Raw genomic sequence first — 14926 nt, forward strand, 5'->3', positions numbered from 1 at the left:
GCCAATTGAAAGCTCTTTCTACTTGCGCTGTACAGCTAGTATACAATTTCTTGCTTATCTTGTGTTATTAATAGCTATATTGAATCTGGTATCCCTCCAAATACTTATGTTGTTGTTAGACAACCACCTTGATGTTCTTTTAACTGTCAATCTTACTTACCTGTGGTTTGATGATCCAGGCATATATGCTATTGAATATGTTTCTAATGCTTTTTCACATTCAAAAAGATTTATTGCTGCTCTAACTTTTGGTACAATAGCATTGATAGGCATTGTCTCTGCAGTTGCTGCTTCTGCTACAGCCTTAGTACATCAAGTACTAAGCAGAGCATGTAAATAATTTGTCAGAAAATTTCTCTCTGGCCTTAATGACTCAGTAATCTATAGATAGGGGACTTCAGGATAGAGTTAATACTCTAGAAGAAGCTGAGTACATGGGTACTCAAATGCAAAATATTAAAATTAGGTTAACTGCTGCTTACCATACAAATTATAAATGGATTTGTGTCACTCCAGTGCCATATAATGGCTCAAATGTTACTTGGGAACAAATTCAGGCACAACTTTGTGGTGCTTGGAACCATTGTTTCACCATAGATATTGATAAGCTCCATCAACAAATTAGTTCCATTTCTCATGCTAGACTTCAAGCTGCCTCAGCAGGAGAGGTGGCACAAACATTTATTGATTCTATTAATTATTTTGTTTCTAATAAGTCATTTTGGAAGTATCATAAATCTTGGCACTATATTTCGAGATCTTTGCAAGGTCCAGTTAAAACATAAAAAAGGGGGAGATGGTGATAGCCAAATGGCAGCTCTGGAGTGTGACACTGATGGACACCATTCAGCAGGGCTGCAGCATCAGAAACTTCTTTGGCAGGGCCAAGAAGTCTTTCAGTGACCTCCTAGAGTGCCTGTTGTCTGACAGTTTGCACTATTGCTATCTTTTCCTTGGAATTTTTGGAATTATTATAAATTTATTACTGCTTATTTTTGCTTTCATTTTCCCCTTCTCAATAGTAATAGGGGAATCCAATTCAGATCTATGTATGTAGTCAACAATGATCAAACAGGAAAAGAATATTTCTACAGAAATTTCTGAGGCTATAATGTTTAAACAGGTAAACAAATTATTGCAATCAGGTTCACATTGCTGGTACAAATCACCCAACTAAGAGAAGCTTGTGGGAAAAAGAAGTTTATTTTAGCTTACAGGCTTGAAGGGAAGCTCCATGATGGCAGGGAAAAATGATGGCATGAGCAGAGGGTGGACATCACCCCCTGGCCAACCTAAGGTAGACAATAGCAACAGGAGAGTTTGCTAAACACTGGCATGGGAAACCGGCCTGTCCCCAATCATACACTGCCTCCAGGAGGCATTAATTCCTAAATCTCCAACAGCTGGGAACCTAGCATTCAAACTACCTAAGTTTACTGGGGACACCTGAATCAAACCACCACACCAATTATGGATCCTGAAACTACAACTATTTTGAATGTACAAAGTTTCTCCACACCACAAATGTATATTTCACCTAATGAGACATTTTCCTTGCAATGCTATGTCACATGCCTTACCAATTGTTCCCAAGAAACATTACTTATGACTACAAATTAGTGGGCACATTTCTTGAACCTACAGATGACTTACTAGAAAAGGAGCCTGAAATGCTAGGGAGCAAAAGTAAACAGCTTTCAAATAATTGGTCTGGGCCCATGCAAAGAAATAAAACAAAATATGTAGCTTTCAGAATTACCAATAGGTTGGGTTTCTAAAGGAAAGACATCAATGCAAAACACTGGCTGGACAGATCAACTTTAAAAAAATTTTTTTTTAATTTTTTTGTTCACTTATTTATTTATTTTTTTTTAATTTTTATTTATTTATTTTATTTGAGAGCGACAGACACAGAGAGAAAGACAGATAGAGGGAGAGAGAGAGAATGGGCGCGCCAGGGCTTCCAGCCTCTGCAAACGAACTCCAGACGCGTGCGCCCCCTTGTGCATCTGGCTAACATGGGTCCTGGGGAACCGAGCCTCGAACCGGGGTCCTTAGGCTTCACAGGCAAGCGCTTAACCGCTAAGCCATCTCTCCAGCCCTGTTCACTTATTTATTTATTTGAGAGGGTCAGACACAGAGAGAAAGACAGATACAGAGAGAGAGGGAGAGAGAGAGAGAGAGAGAAAAAGAATGGGCACGCCAGGGCTTTCAGCCACTGCAAATAAACTCCAGACACGTGCGCCCCCTTATGCATCTGGCTAATGTGGGTCCTGGGGAATAGAGCCTTGAACCAGGGTTCTTAGGCTTCATAAGCAAGCGCTTAAACACTAAGCCATCTCTCCATCCCTGGATCAGCTTTTACCACATACAGGTACATACATTAATGGAATAAGGATAGTCTGGAAAGATGGGAAAAGAGTTAAATATCAAAATCTTCCTTTTATGGAGAGACTTGTAAGGTCAGGATCAAACTATAAAATGGAGCAACAAAGAAAGGTCATAGAAAGACAGTGAAATCAGTACTGGAATAGAAATTGAGAAACATATTGTTATTCAGGCTGCAAGATAATATTATGTAGAGAGTGGCTAACACTGCCCTTTCTGAGGTTTAAAAAAAAATGTCTAACACCTTATAACTGTAAGAGCTACCTTCCAGGACTCTTGGCTGGTTTCCATGAGCCTGGGTAAGATATTAACAGCTTGCAATCTTTGACTTTCTTGTTTAAGATGTTATCAGAATGTCTATGGCGCAAGAGGTTCATGAATTAAGCAGAAACAGGGGAAACCAAGGAGAATATTATGCAAGATTTCTTACAGAATTGAAGCTACATGAACAAGTTGCTATGTCTTGCTTGCAAAAAAATAATAATGAATTGTAAAAGTATACATAAAGATGCAGAGCCTTGCTCTGCATCCAGTATGTCTCCTGAACTACTGGTCCAAATCATTTCCTCACAATGCCAACTCCACACATCCCCTTTGAGTTCTACAACCCCACTGAGGCTGGACCTCGGCAAACTATAAAAATACAATGCATTCAATCCAACTCTAATGGCCCCAACAGTTTTTTTTGTTTCATTTAGTTTGTCTTTGTTTTTTCGAGGTAGGGTCTCACTCTATCCCAGGCTGACCTAGAATTCACTATGGAGTCTCAGGGTGGCCTCAAACTCACAGTGATCCTCCTACCTCTGCCTCCCAAGTGCTGGGATTAAAGGCATGTGCCACCATGCCCAGCTGACTTTTTTTTTAATAGAGCTGAATTTGAAGAGCATGACACTCCTTCAGCACTCAGGCCCCTTATTTTCAAAAGAGTCAGAATTCTCTCTGATGTCCCAATGCAGAACAGGTAGTGATTTCCCAAATATTTGCAGCTGACCAGACACTGTTTCTAGCTGAAATTTTTGTTCCTTTCATATCATATCCTTCTGCTTGCACCAGTTCATTTGTATGCAAAGCAACCTACATGAGTTCTCAGGATACAGGCAAAAAAGCAGTAACAGTAGAAGCATTTCCCAGAGGCCACTGGCTGAAGCCCAATACTAGCTGATTGTGAGGTTGCTAGAAGCTCCCTCCTGCTTCTCTGTCATGGTCTCACTTCAGTTTATAATTCTTTAAACACCTTCACTTTTTGGTAGAAGAGTGTAATTTACATTATCTTGCTCTTCCTCTCCACCCCCAGGTTTCTCTGGCATGGCTCCTATTCTGCCATTTTAACCAGAAGTCCTCTGATTTATTTGTCTGAGGAAAATTTACAGAGGTAGATTTTTTTTTTTCTGAAGAATTGGTTACAAGTGTTTCCTGTTTGGTTACATTATTCTCTGAAATGGCAAACTATATAATATTAGAAAACAGCCACCACACACAGATTGGCTTGTTTTGTGTTTATGGAAAAACTATCTTTCACAAAAGAATACTTGACAAAGAACTGGACAAGTACAATTTTCTTGAGGCATTAAGAACTATTTTTATTTATGTGTGTGCATGTGTGCAAGTGTACCATGGTGCATGTAAGAGGTGTAAGTTCAGCCTTGGGCTGTTTGTCCTCTCCTTCCCCCTATGACAGGATCTCTCACTGTTTTGTGGCTGCATGCACCAATGTCATTGGCCTGAGTGCTTCCAGAGTCATCTGGTTCTGCTTCCCATTGCCATAGTCTGTAATCTCAATGTGACACTTTGCATTTACATGGGTGTGAGAGAGTAACTCAGGCTGGGAAGCTTGTAAGCAAGCATCTTTAGCTGCTAAGCCATTTCCCCAATCCTAACCTCATCACTCTTAAATATAAAACTTATTTCTAAAAATTCATAGAAAATAAAGCTATTTCATTCAACATTTAATGAATTTTTACTTTCTGCTGTGTACCCAGCACTATTCTTCACTAGTTTTTTGGGGGGGGTGTTGAGATAGGGTCTCACTTTAGCTCAGGCTGACCTGGAATTCACTATGGAGTTTCAGGGTAGCCTCGAACTCATGGCAATCCTCCTACCTCTGCCTCCCGAGTGCTGGGATTAAAGGTGTGAACCACCACGCCCTGCCATCACCAATGTTATAATAAAGTAAGTACAGTATTTTCAAGACTTAGATAGTAGTCATCTCATTTTTCTACTGTTAGAGTTTTTTCTTCGTATGGAAGTAATGTATGGCTAATTTTGGAAAATATGTGAGTAAAATAAATATGAAAAATACTCATAATTTTATAAACAAAAGTTCCCTAATGAAATGTTTATGGTGCTGCCTTTTCATCTTCTCTTATGTATCCATGTACTTCTAAAACTCGAAATTTTAAGTTACAGGGATCTCTGTTACATAATGCAAAATAGGTAGTGTCTGTTCTCAATTGTTTACAATTGAGAACATTCCTCCACATTCATTACTTCTCCTAAAACTATTCCAAAATTGATAGACTGAGAAAATTTGGATATTTGGAGAATCATTAACAGAAATGTGGAGAAAACAAAATGGACTAATTTGGTTGAAAAATAGTCAACCTAGCTCTGATATGTTGTCTTTGAAGTACAAATGGAAACTATGGGGGAAATGACCAAAATTCAGCTACAAATGTAAGCTAAAGTGTGGATGAAACAGTTATAGGTAAATATTTGACAATCAATTATACTCAGATAATGGTATAAGTAAAAAAATTGTGATTAATTTTGTTAATTCAATAGTATTAATTAATTTAAATTTTAGAAGTCATTCAGTGATGATATTCTTTTACAAACACCTCATGAATCATTTCACTTAAGACTTGCAACAAAGGAAGTAACCAGAATCAACCAACTGTAACATACTCAAGACTACATGTCTGGTAGGTAGTAGTTGAAATTTGAATACTGCCTTCTGAGTCTTAAAATCTACTCTAACCATTGTGATTACTTAGAATCCAACAGCAAATAAAGGGGAAAATCCCTGCTTGGTAGAAAAGCAAAAAGCAAACCTCTAGAAAAGACACAAAGAGAGTTTACAGCACTCAAAGAAGATCCAAGACTGCAAAGTGCCTTCAAACCCTGGGACTTGCTTGTGGCAACTACATCAAATCTCGTGCTCTGTGTCTGTGATCACAAAAAAGTAATGCAAAAGAAGTCAAGTGGGAGATGTCAATATACCTGGGAATCTTATTCCATTGCCTTACTGAACTCTACCATAAAAATGTTCTAGAGAGACAGGGACTACTTTATCTTTGACCTCTTAAGCAGGTCTGACTAGATAGCCTATCTCAGTAGAGACACCACATTTGATTTTCTTGAACTGTCAGTTGCATTACATCAAAATCATTGGCTGATATGATGAGCACAGTCTGGTGCAAGTGTAACAGGAATCCCTGATTTGTTTTTGAATACCCAATCAGTGGCAAAACTCAGACTTGTAGGAATATTGTCAGGACATTATCACCAAATCATTGTTAAAAACAGAATTAAGGTAACTGGCCTCTCTGAGGGAACATCTAATACATCATCACTTTCTCTTTTTTTAAATTTTTATTTATTTATTTGAGTGCGACAGAGAGAGAGAGAGAGAGAGAGAGAGAGAGAGAGAGAGAGAGAGAGAGAGAATGAGCATGCCAGGGCCTTCCGCCAACTGGAAAAGAACCACAGACACGTGTGCCCCCTTGTGCATCTGGCTAACGTGGGTCCTGGGGAATCAAGCCTCGAACCAGAATCCTTAGGCTTCACAGGCAAGCGCTTAATTGCTAAGCCATCTCTCCAGCCCCACTTTCTCTTTTAAAAGGGGTTATCCACACACCCACAAGCCAGGTCTCCATTACTACTAGTGACTCTTACCTAGTCCTGGGAAAGATGACACCTGCTTTTTGCCCCAACAAAAGTGTGAAGCACCAGCCTTGGATGTTAAGGGTGAAGGGACTAGGAAGCTGAGTGAGGTGTAAGGAGGGTTGGTTCATATTCCCAGCAATATTAAGCCTAAATGAAAATGAAATCGTCTTAGGGCTTACTTTCCTGTTTTATAGCCACAGGGATGTCCTTAATCTTCTGAAGTATAATAGAGTTAGAGCAAGACAAGCATCCAGATGTTCAGTGACAGGAGTTGGGTGTGGAATGGAAGGGCTCCTGAAGCTTCATCAAAGCCTGATTGGAAGGAAAACCCTGTGGCCACTGCCATTCCTTGGTGCAGTGTTGTAAGAAGCAGTGGAGCAGTGTCAGTCCTGTTACAATGTAAATCAAGCACAACCTGAGGCTGCTGTTTATCAAGAAGATACTATGTATTTAGCACAACACTCTTGTAATAGTCAAGTAACTCAAATACCTAAACAGCATTCTGCACCAGCAATTTCTGTCTGTCCCCATGTGCACTCACTGTACTCTACCATTTCCCACAAAACTTTCATTAGGGCAAAATCCAGTAAAGTCCAAGCTGTTGATGTAGTCCCAGATCCAACAAAATTTGTACTGTTTTAAAACCTACCCTTTTGTGCACATAAACTTTTCATCTTTAAAGTACCAGAAGATAAAGCAAAGAACTTGCCCTCTCCCTAATTATACTCATTTAAATATCCTTTTGAAATCTTCAAATTAGTTTCCATCCCCTTCCCAAAGACCCAAACAAGTGCTCCTTACTAAGGCCTGCATTGTTTTGTTTAACTTTAGTAAATAATAAATGCCTTGTTAAAGTGAGGCAAGAACAAAGTTCATTTTCAACATGATAATGTCAAAATGGCACATGTTGGCACAGCCCAGACTTAAAGTTTGCAACAGCCCAATTAGAGAGCAGACACTGCTCCCTGGTAGCAATGCACATATGCCACTAAACTGTTCATCTCTTCTGCTTCTGTTCCTCATTTGAGCCCCTTTTATCCTTTCATCTTGTCCTTAATGCCCCTGCCTTGAAATGTGTCAGGCATAATGCCATGTAGAAATCTGCCAGCAACATTTCAGAGAACACATAGGTTATTCGGGCCTGAAAGAGCATTTGTTTGGGCAATTCTCAAGTCAAAACTTCAATACAGATGAGACAAAACTTTTGTTTTGTTTTTCCCAAAGGTTTTCAGAGGTTGTGTTATTCTGAAGCAATAAAATTTTAATTTTCTTTTGATACTAAACAGCCAAGCTTCCAACAGGTCATACTTAAAAGGCCATCACTGCACCTTCACCTGCTAATTTTAGGTAAAAGAGAAAGGTTATGTAACAGGGTGCTAGGGGTCCAAGAAAGTTCTTAAACCCCATTCCCTAGGTTCACTTCTAATTTTAATCAAATAATTGAATAAAAAAGAAGAGTGAGAAGGATACTTATTATATTTATTGAGGGAAGTACAGAGCCAAGGAAAGGCACCCACATGGCTAGAGATCCCATGTAGAGGGCCTGGATAAAAGCATGGAAAGAAAGAGAAAAGAAAATTCAAGGAGCTCCTGCCATATGGGGAGCTAGTAGGTATAAAGAACCCATGTGGAGAACAAGGGCTAGGATGCCCTCCTGGCTGGGCCTGGGTTAGGGCCTAGGCCGAACCACTCCAGGTTGGTCTGGCTTGGCCCAGGCTCAGCCAAGGGAAAAACTCACCCATAGCTGGAAGTTCCCAAGTGATCAGAGAGCATGCACTCCCCTTGCAAAGGTATTTATAACAGTAATGGGCTGTCTTCAAGCTTAAGTGAACCAGAGGGCCAGGTGTTTGGTTAAGGCTAGGGGCTGTCTCAGGAAGAGTTTAGCTCTGGCACCAAGTTCCAGAGGTTGAACTTGACCAACCACAATATTTTAAATCCTATGAAAGACCTCCCTCCCAGGAGGGGTCATGGTTGTTTGTGGAAAAACAGGTCTAGGGGAACTAGGTAAGAGAGAGAAGAAATCACATTATGTCTTATTTCTAGGATGTGCAAATTTTCCTGCCCCTTTTACCTTCAGGGGTCCAGCCACCCTAACTCTACACCTACCCCCACTCTCAGTTATACTTAATGAAGAGGTGGAAGGTTCTGGTGCCATGGTCAATTACACAAGCCACATACTGATTATAACTCTTTCAGATAAGCCAAATGTGGTGGTGCATGCCATTAACCCCAACACTTGGAAGGCAGAGGTAGGAGGATTGCTGTGAGTTCAAGGCCAGCTTGGAACTACAGAGTGAGATCCAGGTCATCCTGATCTAGAGTGAGAACCTATTTCAGAAAAACTATTAAAAAAAAAAACAAAAAAAAACCCAAAAAACTTCCAGATAAAAAGGATTATTTTTGGAGAGCTCAATTTTGAGGGATTTTTTTTTTGGGGGGGGGGTCTCACTGTAGTCCAGGCTGACCTGGAATTCACTATGTAGTCTCAGGTTGACCTTGAACTCACAGTGATCCTTGTACCTCTGCCTGAGTGCCAGGAATAAAGTGTGTGCCACCACACCCAATGATGGAATGTTTTGTTTTTAAAATTCAAATTAAGGCTGGGGTCATGGCTCAGTAGGTAAAAATCACGTGATGTACAAGTGTGAGGACCTAGAGACAGGAAGAATCCCCAGAAATTTGTGGGCCAGCTAGCCTGGACTTTGGAGTGGTGAATAATAACAAAACAGCCTATGTCAAACAAGGGGAAAGGGAGGCAAGAACCAACACCTGAAGGATGTCCTTTGACTTCCACAAGTACACTGAGGGGCACACAGCCACCACCACACACAAACACATGGGAGGTGGGGAAGGGAGAAGGAAAAGGAGAGGGAGAAGGGAGAGAGTTGTTTGAAAAAAATAATTCAAATTCAACTATACAAATACCAGACTCCTGCCCCTGTACGGAGAGACATAACCACAACTGCAGTCATTTTACAGCTCAGCACAATCAACATGAGAATTCATGATCAAATCCTGCCAGGAACCCAAGTGTCTCTTCTTCACTGTGGTCAATAGCAAAAGCATGAATGTGTTCTCAGTAAGAAGATACTGAATACATTGCTAGGATAAAAGAAAAAAATCATGGTGGTGAATATTCTATGCAATACCATGCAGTTCCAAAAAGCCTTTTGTAAAGTGAAGGGATAAACAATCATGCTGAAAACAAGGTTAGGTATTCTAAAAGTTGAGGGTGATTTTCACATTATACTTCTAGCCTAGAGCAATGCTCTCTGGACAATAATATCTGCTTTTTATTTGTCTAGATAAACTACTTCACACTATTAATTCTTTTTTTTTTTTTTTTTGCTTTTTTTGAGGTAGGGTCTCACTCTGGTCCAGGCTGACCTGGAATTAACTCTGTAGTCTCAGGGTGGCCTTGAACTCACAGCGATCCTCCTACCTCTGCCTCCCAAGTGCTGGGATTAAAGGCGTGCGCCACCACGCCCGGCTCACACTATTAATTCTTGATCACATGTTTCTTGGTATCTGGCTTCCTGTGAAGCAATAGTCATTAGAATTAAACATGCAATTTAGAAACTAATCAATCATGTTGTGCCAAGACCCCTGACCAGGAGCCAAGTCCCCCAGTCACCCAGGAGTCACCCAGAGGACCGCCACAGAAGCCAAGACACTCGAATGTAAAAGCAACAGGTTTCTTTATTGCAAGTCTAGGCCTGGGCTCCGTCCACACAGTCCTGCACAGCAGTAGTGAGGGAGAGAGCCCTGCCCTCAGAGGAAAGGTGTTTATAAAGGAAAGGTTACATCATAGGGCAACTTTTAAAATGATTGGTTCTAAGAGGGTGTGCGCACAAATTTCAGAGAGGGCGCATGTGGGAACTCCAGCCTACTTATTTTAGGTAGTAACTTGTTTGCAGAACCTACTGCAAGAGCTGTTTGCAGAATTTGTCTTTTGCAAGAGTCCGGAGCCTCCGTGACTAGGTATCTCTGGAATGTCCCTGAAGTGGAGGCTTCCCAGGAATCAAGGTGGGAGGAGGTTATAGCTAAGCAAGCAGGGATACAGAAGCAAAAAATAGCACATTAGTCAGCTAGTTCCTCATCTGAGTCAAAATGGCTATCTGATTTTAAATGGCAGCACCACTCTCCAGCCACTAAGCAAGGTCACAGAAGCCAGATGGAGCACATTACTTCTCCTTGGTCTCTCAAATCATATATCAGAATAAACCTAAAGAAGCCAAATTCAGCACACTAGTGTTTATCTGAATTCCCTTTGCAGTACTCTGAATTCCAACTGCTTTATGTTCTCCGTTTGAAAGGGCAAAGGGAGGGAGGATTAACTCAGCCTGGCCAGCTAGGAATAATTGTGCTTTCTCTCCTGAGGCTGGATGACAATTGACTAACTATTCACAGTCACAGCCTTCAATCTGCCAAGGCACAAATGCACAAGCCTGGCCAGGGAAAAATATGTGTCACGAGCCCTAGATGAAGGACACAATAGCAGCAAGATGAAATTTCTGAAATGTCCAGAATTAATCACTTACAGAGAGAAAAATGTGGAATAAAATTAAAGTTGCTGAAAGCTTGTTTTCAGGAAGGGAATCTAGATGATAGTTGGGCTATGATGCTCATTAACACTGATATTTATATTCTGGGCAACAACTATGTGCAAGGTGACAAAGATGAACATAATCCTTGCCCTTACCAAGTTTACAATTTAGGAAATTAAGCCATGTATTATAAGAACCAAAACAGAAGGCACCTATGACAGACAAAATGTGGGAGGTACAAAATTAGACACTTTGATGTAAGCCAGATGCACAAGGTGGCACATGTATCTGGAGTTCGTTTGCAGTGGCTGGAAGTCTTGGAGCACCTATTCCCTCTCTTTCTTTCTTTCTTACTTTGCCTCTTTCTCTCTCTCAAATAAATAATAAAATAAATTAAAATAAAATATGTAAAACTCTTTAATATAAAATTATATCATTAAACAAAAATAATATTTAAAGTAAAATAATTGTTTTTTACCCTTAGCAGGGTGTGTCAAAATTACATATATAATATATATAGCTATATAATGCACTCTTGAAGAAATTTCCCTATACCAAAATGAATTCAAAATTTTAAAGAATTCATGTGTCTCCTTGTATCCTTCTTTTTTAGGGCATTTTTTTTTTCAAAATAGATCTAAAATCAAGGTTCTTGGGCTATATAATAAAATTAGTCAATCAAAATGTGGAAACAGATTCCTAGGAATACATTGCTTTTATTATTTATTTAGTGAGAGAGAGAAAGAGACAGAGACAGAGAGAGAGAGAAAGAGAGAGAGAATGTATGCACCAGGACTTTCAGCCACCATGAATGAACTCCAGATGTGTGCCCCCTTGTGTGCATGTGCAACATTGTGCACTTGCGTCACTGTGTATCTGGCTATGTGGGAAATGAAGATTCAAAGATGAGTTCTTAGGCTTTGTAGGCAAGCACCTTAACCACTAAGCCATCCCTCCAGCCCCCTAGGAATCCTTTTTTTTTTTTTTTTTTTTTGCTAGGTGACCCTGGACAGTTTTATTACTTTTATCTCTGAACTTCAGTTGCCACATCTATAAGATGGAGATAAGAAGATAAGAATAACATCCATTTCATAATCATGATTATTTACACTAATGCAAAGAAAACCCTTCAGTATGTGCTCTGTACATGCTAAAACCTAACAGATGTTAGCTACTATTACTTACACACCAAGCAGGGACTGAACACTTAACACAGAAAATAGAAGTTTTAGCCACACATATTCTAGTCCTGACACACAAGCCATCCTACCCATTTAGTCCAAACCCATCATGAGTTTCCTTATTCTTCTTGTTTAACTCAAGACAACTTTCCAACTGGCTTTCATCTACAAAATCAAACAAGATGTAATTTGGGTTGCTCGGGGGAGGCAAGACCCTAGAATTTAATCATCAAACTTGACAGACTTGGAGGCGTTCCTATCGCTATAGAAGAGTTTGTTTGTGGTGGTGGAGAATCCAAGGCCAGCTCCACGGCTGTATTTCCAGCTCATGGCTCGGTCGTAGTCCTGCTGCAAGTTCTGCTGTAGTGTGTCTGCGGCCTTCTTGCTGAGGGCCATGTTGGGTCTCCCAGTCATGTTGGGGGGCCGGTTGAATGAAGGGGAAAGATGCTTAAAGCCACCCATCAGTTTGAGAAATTTCAGTTTCTGTTCCTCATTTTCAAAACCAGCAGTATCCCACTGACCAAACTGGGTTCCCATCCACTTCCTGGGTTCTGAAGCTTCTGTCTTGGCAGACTCCCGATCAATCTCTTCTTGCAAGGCCTTTCGCCTCACCTGGTCTATGTAGGTTTCATCCATGTTGCTTTTCTTTTCCAACACCACCTTCAAGTCTGCATCAGACACCTCCTCCTCCTCCAAGGGAACTTCTGCTACTCTGTGCTCTTTCCTCTTCCTCTTCTTCTTTTTCTTTGTTTTCACTGCCAGCTCCTCACCAACTGGCTGTTCTTCCTTTTTCTTGGACTTCCCCTTCTTCTTCCCTGGAGATTTCAGGCTGTCTCCTATTGAGATGTAGTCTAGAACTCCAGCTTCAACCGGCTGCTTCTTCCTTCCTCTCCCGGAGCTAGTCTCTACAGCCCTACAGTGCTTAGAGTGAACCTGGAGGGTGTCGCTCTCCTGGGGGGCCGCCTTCTTCTTTTTCAAGCTGTGCTCTCTGGTGCTGCCTTGCTTGCGTTTCTGCCCCAAGGCCACCTGCCCCTCAGCCTCCTCCTTCTCCACTGAGGCTGCATACAGAGCATCGCCAGCCTCACACAGCCAGGGGTCCTTGGTAGAGAAGGCTATGGCATCTCGTATCTTTTTCTCCTTCTTGTGCTTTTTGACTTCCTTGCTAGCTCCACTCACCTCCCTGCCCTGTTTGGGGTCAGGGGAAGTCTTCAACTTTGAGCTTTGGGAAGCAGCCAGAGATAAGGACTTCCTTTTCTTTTTCTTCTCTCCACTAAGACATTCCAGCTGGTCAAGGACCTGGTTTCTAGCACTGGGTGACTCTGTCAGTCTGGCACATACCAGGGGCTCAGGTTTTGAAAACTCCTTACAAGAGGTATGGTGGTCCTTCTTTTTCTTCTTTTTCTTGCCCAGAGACATCTTGGAGACCTGCCCCTGACCCACATTATCAGAGGGGGATATGGGCCTTGCAGGAGAAATGTCAGAAAAATAATCGTCACTATTTAAGACAGAGTACTGAGTCTCGGGTTCTTTGACCACTGCAATCTTCTTTTTTTTTTCTTTTTCTTCTCTGGGACCCCTGGGCCCAGGTCTACTTTGTGGGTCTTGGTGATCATTCCTCACAGGCCTTGGAGACGTTAATACGCGAGTGCAAGGTCTCAGAGTTATCAAAGCTGCAAAACCGGGATTCGAACCCATCCCGCAGGACTACCCCGAGCCCAGGAGAGAGGCCGTTACCACGTCCTGCAGCGCCGCCTCAGCACAGGCAGAGTTACGCGGGGGGTCCCCGACTTCAGAGCCCAGGGCTTCCGGGGGGCGGCAGGAGCGCCCTCCGGGACCACTGGGGTGCCGGCGGTCCTCCTTCCTCCTCACCGCGCGCCCCGCCCCAGGCCTGCGCCAGGCCCGGCCCCCCGCCCGCGACCCGGGCACTCACCCGGTCCCAGGAATACATTTTTAATAAGTACCTGTCTATATTATTATGTAAACGTAAGGTAGGATTTCTAAGTAAAGATTTCATTACGTAAAATCTAAAAACTGATTACTAGAAGGAGGAATCCAATACCCTGTCTTTGTCTGATGGTTGTATACACACATAAGCTTTAGTCCATCCACCAAAGGCCAGCACAGGACTGTTCCCTGACTTTTACAGTAGCATGACTTACCAAATTCGGGGCACATATACAACATCAGTATTTGTAAATACATCAAGGAATAGTATAAATAGCAAACACTAGCCAATAGTGTGCATTTTAAAAAATATTTTTATTATTTATTTATTTATTTGTGAGAGTGACACACAGAGGCAGATAGGGAGAGAATGGGCACACCAGGGCCTCTAACCACTGCAAATGAACTCCAGGTGCATGCACTACTTTGTGCATCTGGCTTACCTGTGTCCTGAGGAATCAAACCTAGGTCCTTTGGCTTTACAGGCAAGTGCCTTAACTGCTAAACAATCTCCCCAGCCCACTTGTGTACATTTTTGTACTGTGCATTTAAGATTTCCTTAACATTTAATATTGGATATTTTTCTCTTTTATATCATAAATAGTTCCACTAACCATAAAGTTTCACGTTTGAGCAAGCCTTTAAAACTTACCTTCATGTTCATTTCATTTGATTCTCACCATAACTTTGAGATACTTACTAGGTTTATAGGTTCAGACAGCAAGTGCCAGGGCAATGGTTTTAAGGGATTAAATCCCTAGACTAGTTCTCAAGTCTTCTGATAGAAAAGCAGAACAGCAGTGCCCTTTTGATGACACTGGCCCTGCCTACAACAAAATAAGAAACATAAAGCTGAGCAAGGTGGCTCATGCCTTTAATCCCAGCACTCTGGAGGCAGAGATAAGAGGATTGCCAAGGTTACTCTGAGAATGCATAGTGAATCCCAGGTCAACCTGGGCTAAACAAGACCCTACCTCAAAA

General features: G+C 41.5%; 1 pseudogene; it reads right to left on the reverse strand.

Moving 5' to 3' along the window:
* Positions 1–12200: 12200 nt before the first annotated feature.
* LOC101596922 lies at positions 12201–13617 on the reverse strand (annotated as a pseudogene).
* Positions 13618–14926: the final 1309 nt, after the last annotated feature.

Source organism: Jaculus jaculus, chromosome 6 (assembly GCF_020740685.1).
Source record: "Jaculus jaculus isolate mJacJac1 chromosome 6, mJacJac1.mat.Y.cur, whole genome shotgun sequence".
Taxonomy (NCBI): Eukaryota; Metazoa; Chordata; class Mammalia; order Rodentia; family Dipodidae; genus Jaculus; species Jaculus jaculus.